General features: G+C 41.2%; 1 non-coding gene across 1 annotated transcript; it reads left to right on the forward strand.

Moving 5' to 3' along the window:
• The first annotated feature begins 216 nt into the window (after window positions 1–216).
• On the forward strand, window positions 217–320 carry LOC142164430 (small nucleolar RNA R71). The gene has a single exon (XR_012695201.1). It is a non-coding gene; the product is annotated as a small nucleolar RNA R71 (small nucleolar RNA).
• Window positions 321–11,466: the final 11,146 nt, after the last annotated feature.

An 11,466-nucleotide genomic window follows, 5' to 3' on the forward strand; every position in this document is an offset into this window, starting at 1 on the left:
GTATTAGCATCAACTTGGTGAACACCAGTTGATCTTCTTCTTTCAGCACTCTCAGAGGGCCACTGATTGGCATCTTCAGATAACTCATCAATAATTGTAACTATCTCTTCTGGAGTCTTCTTCATCAAAGGGCCTCCCACTGCATTGCTCAATGTTCTACGTGAGGCTGGCGTTAATCCTTCCCAAAAGTCCTGGAGTTACATCCAGAGTTCAATTCTGCTATGTTGAAACGTTCTAACTATCTCCTTAAACCTCTCCCATGCTTCAAAAAGAGTTTCAGTCTCTTTCTGGCAAAAGTTATGGATTTCTCTTCTAATCTTGCCTGTCTTAGCTTAGGAGAAATATTTATCAAGGAATTTTCTGGTCATCTCCTCCCAAGTTCTAATCGAGCCACTGGGCAAGCTTCGAAGCCACTAATTATCATCATCTTTAAGTGAAAAGAGGAATGCCCTTAAGTACACTGCATCTTGTGACACCCCATTGTATTGAAAGGTGTTCATAATCTCCTCGAAGTCTATAAGATGAGTGTTTGGATTTTCGTTTGGCTTCCCTCTGAAAACACAACAATTCTGAAGGGTTTGAAGCAACCCGTGATTCAACTCAAAATTGTTTGCTGCAATTGGAGGTGGTCTAACACTTGATAATCCTTCATTGTAGACCGATCTAGAATAATTACCAAGTGGTCTCCCTGGCCTAGGAGCTATATTTCCGAACTAGTCTGCAGTCAAGGGTTGATGTTGATTAATTCTTTGACCCCTCTCTTCTTCATAAACATCCTCTGCAGCTTTAATAGCTACTTCCTCCGCATCTCATGTAGCTTTTTCTCATCGTTGGGCTGCCTCTCTCGCAGCCAAATCTACATTATCATCACCATTTCCAGCCATAGTTTCTTGGGTTAAGGATTCCCCAACATTTTCTAGATTCTCGGTGAGATCACTTTCCTTCCTCAGTTGTCACAGTTTTGTTTCTAACTTTGGCTTGTATGGTACCACTTCTTTTGCAGAAGCTCGAGTCATGCACCAATCTTAACATGTAACCTGCGCACAACCAGAGAACACCAACCGTAAAAAGGGAAAAACAAAATAAAAAGAAAACATTCCTGCATTAGCACGATAAACTATTTCAAACACAGTTGATTTCCAATCCCCGGCAACGACGCCAAAATTTGACGAGTGCAAAAATCATACTTAAATTCTGCTCGCTAATCAAATATAGTATAGTATAATATCGTATCCACAGGGATTCGATATAAATAGTATTCTCATAGTTTCAAGCTTGATCGCTATCCAAGATGATCAACAGTTGAGATTTATAAGATGTCTAACTAAAATTCATTAAGAATATAAAGCTATTGACTAATGACAATCGCAACAAGGAATACGCAAAGAAGGTTATCAATGGGCGAAAATAGGGTTTTTATGGGATATGTGCAAGATAATTGTTTGGGATCTAACTTTAGATAATTCACTTCTAATGTTCAAGTGAGTCTCTCGAATGCACTCAATTATTAGTTCAAACATTTAGCAGAAATTCCTCTCTCAATTAAGTCTCAACCTCACAAGATGAACCAATTTAAGCACGTGAATATATGTAAGAATGCGTAGTGGATTGGTATATAGGAAAACCTTTTTCGATTATTCTCCTAAGTAGGTTTACTCAATGATTCAACTAGCTTATGCATCTCTCGATTACATGAACAAGTGAATATAGATGCAATAATTAAATCATCCAAAACTCTTCAATACATAAAAACTAGAGTTATAATCCACAAACAATCATCAATACACCAAATCCATCAAACCCTAAATGGAACTACTCCATAGATATGGAGAAATTTATTACAAATATAATTAAAGTAAAAGAAAGCATAAATTCGATCCAAACTCGGGTCTTGAATGAGGAAGGAATGATGAAGTCCTTGTGCTTTTGCTCCTTCAACTCCTTCTTAGATTCCTTAGGTCTAAAATATGTCAAAAGTCCAGAAAATAATATTTTTCCATGTATTTATACCAAGTAGGGTCGGAGCCCAGACGAAATCACACTTTCTTAGCCGAAATAGGACATTTACTCTATAAATAATACACAGGCACACAACATGGGGTGACGCACCATGCGAGGAAGCAGTGGGGAACTTAAGAGAGCTAACACTTTTCAAGCAGCGGGAGTATACACAACCGCGGCGCTCCACGCATTGCGGCTGTGGGACTTTCTCAGAGTACGGATCAAATTTCAAGTTTTGATGTCCAGAATTGGTTCTCGACCCCCGAACACAATCCTGGCTTAATCCATTGGGCTTTTACTTAGACTTCGAAGCTCCAAATAGCTCGAATTAGCTCCACAGCATCTACATAGCTCTGAATTACTCCTACAAGGCATAAAACACATAATAAGTACAAAATACTGCCAAGTAAAGCTCAAACACAAGTAAAGTACAGTGAATTAGAGTGCAATAAGCGACTAAAATACGTAATTATAGCCTATCATCAGTAGAGTCTGGAGGATCGGTAGGGAGACGTCTGTACTTATCTTCTACTGGCTATGGTGTTTTAGGAAAAATTTCACTTCTTTCTTTCCCTATCGTATGATTTCGTTCTATCATTGATCTTTGAATTATTCCATTCTTATTTTCTCTCATATGCTAAGAACACTCACAACATCTACAGCTGGGCAGGAGCCGGAGCCCCCTGCTACAACCACTACCAGGGGTAGAGGCCGAAGTCGAGGTCGAGCCATAGGCCAAGGTAGAGGTAGAGCTCAGCCTAGACATCGATCAGTAGCACCCACAGTGGAGCTTCGGATTGATCATGAGGAGGAGATCCCAGCTCAAACCATACCAGTTGGAGAAGCTCAGGTCCCGGAGGGATTTATTGCCACTCTAGTGCTTCAGGATGCTCTAGTCAACTTTGTGGGCCTCATGGAGAGTATGGCCGAGACTTGTACATTTTGGTGGCACCAGCCATCTCTCAGGCTGGGGGAGGAGCACAAACTCCCGCTACTCATACTACGGAGAAAATGGCTCCCATATATCAGACTCCAGCAGTCCATCCAGTTGGGGTAGTTCAGCCTATTGTTACTGCACAGACCGGGGAGAGGTGCGTGATGTCTGCTAAGGGATTCATGAGATTGGACAAGTTCACAAAGCTCTTCCCTATTCACTTTAATGGTACACCTTCTGAGGACCTACAGGATTACTTGGACCATTGCCACGAGGTGTTACGCAATATGGGTATTGTTGAGACCAATGGGGTCAACTTTGGAGTGTTCTAGATGACTGGTTCTGCCAAGAGATGGTGGAGAGATTATGTGTTGACCAGACCAGTTGGTTCACCTTCACTTACCTGGGATCAGTTTTCATAGTTATTCCTAGAGAAGTTTATTTCTTTCACTCTGAGAGAGGAGTATCACAGGCAGTTTGAGTGCCTTCAGCAGGGTAACATGACTGTTACCCAGTATGAGAATCAATTTGTGGACCTAGCTCACCACATAGTTATTTCAATCCCTACTGATAGTGAGAGAGTGAGGAGATTCATTGATGGACTTACTTTCAGTATTAGGCTACAGATGGCCAATGAGATTGGAGATGATATTTCTTTTTAGAGGGCCATAGAGATTGCTAGGCAGATCGAGATGGTTCATAGTCAGGAGAGGGGAGCGATATTTGATAAGAGGCCTCATTATTTCGGTGGTTTTAGTCATGCCTCATCTGGAGGCAGGGATACTTTTGGTAGAGGCCATCCCCCTAGGCCATTTCAGTCAGTGCTTATCCCATGGTGCTTTGGGTAGTCATGGTCCTTATGTATCGCATCCCATGGTGCTTTGGGTAGTCGAGGTCAAGCTGCCAGAGGTAGAAGTCAGGCCATTAGTGGTGGAGGTTAGGCCGTTAGAGGTAGAGGCCAACCAGCTAGAGGCCGTCCGAGAGGTGGAGGTTATAGTGGTAGGCCCCCATTCCCATTTTTATGCATTCCCAGCTAGACCTGAGGTTGAGTCATCTAACGCCGTTATCATAGGTATTGTTCCAGTTTCCCATAGAGATGCTTCAGTTCTATTTGATCCAGGCTCTACTTATTCGTACGTGTCATCCTATTTTGCTTCATATCTAGTTGTGCCTCGTGATTCTTTGAGTGCTCCTGTGTATGTGTCCACGCCTATGGGAGATTCTATTGTTGTAGATCATGTTTATCGCTCTTGTGTGATTATGATTAGGAGTCTTGATACATTGTAGATCTCCTACTTCTTGATATGGTGGACTTTGACGTCATTTTGGTCATGGATTGGCTGTCACATTATCACACTATATTGGACTATCACGCCAAGACGGTGACCTTAGTCATGCTGGGGTTGCCTCTATTAGAGTGGAGAGGGGCTCCTGGCCATTCTACCAGCAGGGTTATTTCCTCTGTGAAGGCTCGGCGTATGGTCAAGAAGGGATGTCTAGCTTATTTGGCCTATATTCGTGATTCTAGTGTGGAGGTTCCTTTCATGGATTCAGTACCAGTTGTGCATGGGTTTCTCAAGGTGTTTCCTGCAGATCTGCTAGGGATGCCACCCGACAGAGATATCGACTTATGTATTGACTTGGCTCCGGGCACTTAGCCCATTTATATACCACCATACTGTATGGCCCCACCTAAGTTAAAGGAACTGAAGGAGCAGCTGCAGGATTTTCTTGATAATGGATTCATTAGACCTAGTGTCTCACCCTGGGAAGCACCAGTGTTGTTCGTGAAGAAGAAGGATGGTTTGATGAGGATGTGTATAGACTATCGGCAATTGAACAAAGTCACCAACAATAACAAGTATTCGCTACCGAGGATCGATGACTTATTTGACCAGCTACAGGGTGCCAAAATAATTTCGAAGATTGATTTGAGATCTGGCTACAATCAGTTGAATATTAGGGGATCATATGTCCCTAAGACAGCTCTTCGAACTCGGTATGGGCATTAGGAGTTCCTAGTGATGTCATTTGCATTGAAAAATTCCCCAATAGCATTTATGGATTTGATGAATCGGGTATTTAAGCCCTATTTTGATTCTTTTGTGATCGTCTTCATTGATGATATTTTGATCTACTCCCGCATTCGAGAGGAACTTTGAGTTGTACTTCAGACTTTGAGAGATAGTCAGTTATATGCCATGTTTTCAAAGTGTGAGTTTTTGTTGGATTCGGTTGCCTTTTTAGGGCATGTTACATCAGCCGAGAGAATTAAAGTGGACCCTAAGAAGATTGAGGCAGTTCAGAACAGGCCTAGACCTACTTCAGCTACAGAGATTCGGAGCTTCCTGGGTTAGGAAGGCAAATCACCGGTTCGTGGAGGGATTTTCATCCATTGCAACCCCATTGACTAGATTGACCTAGAAGGGTGCCCCATTCAGGTGGTCTGATGAGTGTGAGTTGAGCTTTCAAAAGCTCAAGACTGCTTTGACTACAGCTGATAAGTGTGAATTTTAACCTCTTATTAGTACCTTCTTACTTTAGTTTTAGTCTGAAAGTATTGATTTTTGTTCCCAAAAACAATGAAATTGTGTTAATTGTAGGAATGTTGAAGAATTAGACCCCAACAAAGAAATCTAACTCAGAAAGGAGTGTTCCGGCTCATAAAGCAAGAAGGAGTGCAGCAGGCCAAAGTGTGGTCTGCAGAAGGAATTCTGCAGCCACAGAAGAAAGTGCGGACTACAAAATTACCTCTGCGGCCACAAATCTAGTGCTTGAAGCTCAGAGGATGATTGGAAAAATGCGGACCACACACAATTTGTGTGGCCGCAAACATGGTCGCACTGACAAGAATTCAAAAAGTTCAGAGAGTGTGCAAAACGACCAAGTGTGAACCCTTGCCAAAAGTGCAGTCGCAGAAGGAAAAGTGCAGCCGTAGAAAGCTGAAGTGCGGCCACAGACTAAATTGTACGGCTACAGAAATCCTCCACCTACAGAGCCAAGAAAAATGCGGACGCACATAGAATTGTGCGGCCGCAGAACCTCTCGACGGGCATTTTTGTCAGCGAATTTTGAGCCACTACAAATAGACGGGAAACACTTTTTCAGGGCAAGTTTTTATAGTTTTTTGTGTTGTAGCCGTTATAGTTTACTACATTGGGTAATTTGTGACTATTTTGGGTGAAGAAACATTATTTTTATCAATTTAATCGTGTATTGTGGCTTTAATTAGTTCTTCTTCTTTGTTTTCTTAAATTTCTATTATGAGTAGCTAGATTTTCTCTAGGGTTGTGACCCAACCCTAGTGTATAAACCTTATGGGTAATTAATCTAATGCTTGTTTATGATTGGGTATTTATTATTTAGCCTTGTTCATGCATTATTTCTAGAATTAATGATTGCAAACATTGATTCATGCCTATTTGACTTGGTTCTTACTTGAGAAAGGGGGACTTAGTCTAGGAAAACTTGGCTAACAAGAAATTGGGCTAGTTAAGGTTTTGGCTAGCCTAATTAAAGGGTTTGAATTAGAGATTGGGAAAACCTAATTTGAGCACATATCAACTATTTGAATTGATACCCAATTGGGCTTGAGAAAGCCAATTTGGGAAAAATCACTATATAACTGAGAGGTATTGAGTGGGTAAATTAGAGTTGATAGTTATAATACCCCCCCTCCCCCCAGATCACTAAAACAAGCATTAACATAATTTACCCATTAGGCTAACACATGGGTGAAGGTTACATCCCTAGGCCTTTTACCCATTTGATAAAAACAACAAAAACAATTACTCGTTTTCTAGTCTCTTTCCCTTTAGTTGATAATTACTAGTGTAAATTCTTAGAAGTAGAAAAAAATCCCTTGTTTGGAAGAGTAATTGAGCTATTTCTTCTACGCTCATCAAGTGTACACCCTAACACCCATATTTAACTCCCTGTGGAAATCGACCCCAACTCGTGTTGGATACTATTCTTCCAACGACCGTTTCCACTCACTATTGCATGTGGATTGGGTGTGGATATATATCCCCAATGTTTGTGTTACCCACAGGTTCAGGATCCTACACGGTGTATTGTGATGCATCGCGTATTGGGCTTTGTGCAGTATTGATGCAGGATGGCAAGGTGATTGCATACGCATTGAGGCAGTTGAAGGTTCATGAGAAAAATTACCTTGTTCATGACTTAAATTGGTAGTCATTGTTCATGCATTGAAGATTTGGAGGAATTACCTCTACGGCGTGTCGTGTGAGGTATTCACAGATCATCGAAGCCTACAGTATTTGTTCAAGCAAAAGGATCTCAACTTGAGGCAGCGGAGGTGGTTGGAGTTGTTGAAAGACTATTATATTACCATTTTGTATTATCCCGGGAAGGCCAATATGGTGGAAGATGCCTTGAGTAGAAAGGTTGTGAGTATGGGTAGCCTTGCATATATTCCAGTTGGTAAGAGACCGCTAGCATCAGATGTTCAGGCTTTGGCCATTCAGATCGTGAGGTTAGATGTTTGAGTCTAGTCGGGTTCTAGCTTGTACGATTACTCGGTCTTCTTTGTATGAGCACATTAGAGAACGTCAGTATGATGACCCCCAATTGCTTGTCTTTAAGGATAAGGTGCAGCACGGTGATGCTAAGACGGTTTCTATTGGAGGTGGCGGTGTGTTGCAGATGTAGGGGAGGATTTGTGTTCCCAATATGGATGGGCTTCGTGAGTTGATTCTTGAGGAGGCCCATAGTTTGCGGTATTCCATTCATCCGGGTGCCGCCAAGAAGTATCAAGATTTGAGGCAGCATTATTGGTGGAGAAGAATGAAGAAAGACATAGTTGCACATGTGGCTCGGTGCTTGAATTGCCAGCATGTAAAGAATGAGCATCAGAGGCCTGGCGGTTTGCTTCAGAGACTTGAGATTCTCGAGTGGAAGTGGGAGTGTATTAACATAGATTTCATTGTTGGGCTCACACAGACTTCGAAGAAATTTGATGCAGTATGGGTCATTATGGACAGGTTGACCAAGTCGGCACATTTCATTCCAATGGCAGTTACTTATTCTTCATAGCGGTTGGCTGAGATCTATATCCGCGAGATTGTTCATCTTCATAGTGTGTCGGTATTCATTATTTCTGATCAGGGCACGCAGTTCACATCGCACTTTTGGAGGGCCATACAGTGTCAGTTAGGCACACAGTTTGAGTTGAGTACAACATTTCACACCCAGACGGACGGGCAGTCCAAGCGCACCATTTAGATATTGGAGGATATGCTTCACGCCTGCGTTATGGATTTTGGGGGTTCTTGGGATCAGTTCTTCCCGCTTGCAGAGTTTGCCTACAACAACAACTACCAATCGAGTATTCAGATGGCTCCTTATAAGGCCTCATATAGGAGGCGGTGTCATTCTCTAGTTGTTTAATTTGAGTCGGGTGAGGCTCGGTTGTTGGGTATCGATTTAGTTCAGGATGCCTTGGAAAAAGTCAAGATAATTCAGGACCGACTTTGTCCAGCTCAGTTTAGGTAGAAGAGTTATGCCGATCGGAGAGTTTGTGATGTTGCATTCATGGTTGGAGAGAAGGTTTTGCTCCGGGTTTCACCCATGAAGGGTGTGATGAGGTTCAGGAAGAAGGGCAAGTTGAGGCCTAGGTATATCGGACCTTTTGAGATTCTTGAGAGAGTTGGTGAGGTGGCCTACAAGCTTCTATTGCCACCTAGCATATTAGTCGTCAACCTGGTGTTCCATGTATCCATGCTACGGAAGTATCACGGTGATCCGTCCCATGTATTAGATTTCAGCTCAGTCCAATTGGACAAGGATTTGACTTACGAGGAGGAGTCGGTGGCCATTCTAGCACGATAAGTCCGGAAGTTGAGGTCTAAGATTTATCCTTCTGTTAGAGTTCAGTGGAGAGGTCAGCCGATCGAGGCAGCTACGTGGGAGTCTGAGTCCGATATGCAGAGTAGATACCCACACCTTTTTACCAATCCAAGTACCTTTTTATGTCCATTCGAGGACGAACGTTTGTTTTAGAGGTGGAGAATATGATGACACAATAGGTCATTTTGAGTTTTAGCCTTTATTTTCGTATTCTGGGATCTCGATTAGCTCCGTTTAATATTTCTCGATTTGTGTGCAGTCTGTGTCTTATTCCGGTAAGTTTTTATGTGGAAAGAAACTGAAAAGAAATATGAATTTTAGTCTTAAATATGATTTGGGTTGACTACGATTAATATTTTATGTAAACGGACCCGGATCGGTATTTTAATGATTCCGGTGGATCCGTATCGTGATTTTGGATTTGGGTGTATGCCCGAAATTGAATTCGAAAGTCCTAACTTGTTTTGACGTGATTTATTGAAAACTAGTAATTTGAAGGTTTAAAGAATTCTGAAGTTTGACTGTAGGTTGACTTTATTGCTACCGGTTTCGGATTTCAATTCCGGCACTTGGTATAGGTTCATTTTACTATTTAAGACTTGTTTGCAAAATTTGGTGCAAAACGGAGTTGATTTGATATGATTCGAATGCTCGGTTGAGAATTTGAAAGTTCTTGAGTTTCTTTGAAAATTTCATACATTTTGATGTCCGATTCATAGTACTAGGTGTTATTTTGATGTTTTGATCGTGCGAGCTAGTTCTTATGATGTTATTACACTTGTGTACATGTTTGGTTTGGAGCTCGAGGGGCTCAGGTAATTTTCGGATAAGCTACGGATCAATTTTGGACTTAGAGGATCTGCTGGTTCAGCTGTTGCTTGTGTCTGAGAATTTGTGCTTCGCGATCGCGAAGGAAAACAGGGGCAGGGGAGGAATTCATTCTTCACGAATGCGAAGGGCAGGTCCCGAATGCGAAGTAGTGTAGGGTTAACCCTTCGCGAACTTGATCTCACCTCTCGCGAACACGTAGTGTAGGGAGGGACCTGGGGGAAGTTAGTCAGTTGTTCTACGCGAACGCGAGCCTAGGCTCTCGAACGCGAAGGCCAGGTGCGACAGGTCATCGCGAACACGTACAACATCTCGTGAACGCAAAGGCCAGTAGGTCGTAATGCTTTGCGAACGCGATGAACACTTGACGCCCAGTCTTTAAAACTTCTAAAAATCGGGAATCATCCCACTTTTCACCATTTTCAAGTTGTGCTCGGTCTAGAGGCGATTTTGAAGAGGTTTTTCATCTCAACTTCATAGGTTAGTAGATTTTAACTTGTTTCCTTACATTTTCATAAACACTCATTGATTTTGACCTTTAATCAATGTTTTTTCATGGTAGAAATTAGGGATTTAGGTAGAAATTGGAAATTTTGAGAAATTGTGATTTAGACCTCAAATTGAGGTCGGATTTCGAAACTAATCACATAATCGGGCTCGGAGGTGAATGGGTAATTGGGTTTTGGTTCGAATCTCAGGTTTTGAACAAGCGATCCCGTGGTTGACTTTTGTTGACTTTTTTCAAAAATATTAAGGATTGAATTGTTTTCACTCGTGGGTAGTTTCTAAAGCTTATTTTGAATTATTTGAACTATATTTAGTTAGATTTGATTAGTTTGGAGGCTAATTATAGAGGAAAAAAGTCGTGGTTGAGCATTGATTTGGTTACAGAGTGAGGTATGTGTCATGGTTAACCTTGACTTAAGAGATTGGGACTTGTTGGTCTATTTGCTATGTGTTTTATTTTTGAGGACAACGTATATGTGAGGTGACGAGTACTTATGCGTTGTCATCGGGTTAAAGCATGCGGGTAAAAATTATTTCTTTGTATTATATTATTCCGTTAATTATGATATACATGCTTAGGTTAGATTATTACTTCTTTGATTATTTGTTTCGTATTTATTGCTTATTCCAAAGTTGTTGAATATTTTTGGAAGTAGAAGTTTGATATCATGCCACCACATTTGAAGTTAAATTATTCTCCGTATTGTTTATTATTCGAATTCATATTATTATTATTATTACATGGTGAAGAAGAGAGTAAAAGCACGAAGGGTGATGTTGTGCTATTTCATTCATATTATCATTATTACATGGTGAGGAAGAGAGTAAAAGCACGAAGGATGATGCCGTGCAATTTCATTCATATTATCATTATCACATGGTAAGGAGAAGAGTAAAAGCACAAAGGGTGATATCGTGCCATTTCATTCATATTATTATTACATGGTGAGGACGAGAGTAAAAGCACGAAGGGTGATGCCGTGTCATTTTATTCATGTTATTGCATGGTGAGGACGAGAGTAAAAGCACGAAGGGTGATGCCGTGCCATTTTCATATCATTGATTTGACTGATTTTTCGATTTTGATGATTTACTTGGTTATTTCGTGATTTCATACTTGCCGTATTTATTATATCATGTCCCCTCCCAATTAGTATATTATCATTCTTTGTTATTATTGTTGCTTTATATATACTGTACAGGTTTATTTACGTAGGTGTCTTGTCATAGCCCTGTCACTACCTCGTCGAGGTTAGGCTCGACATTTACGGAGTATATTGGGTCGGTTATACTCATACTATACTTCTGCACTTCTTGTACAGATA

Source organism: Nicotiana tabacum, chromosome 9, assembly GCF_000715075.1.
Source record: "Nicotiana tabacum cultivar K326 chromosome 9, ASM71507v2, whole genome shotgun sequence".
NCBI lineage: Eukaryota > Viridiplantae > Streptophyta > Magnoliopsida > Solanales > Solanaceae > Nicotiana > Nicotiana tabacum.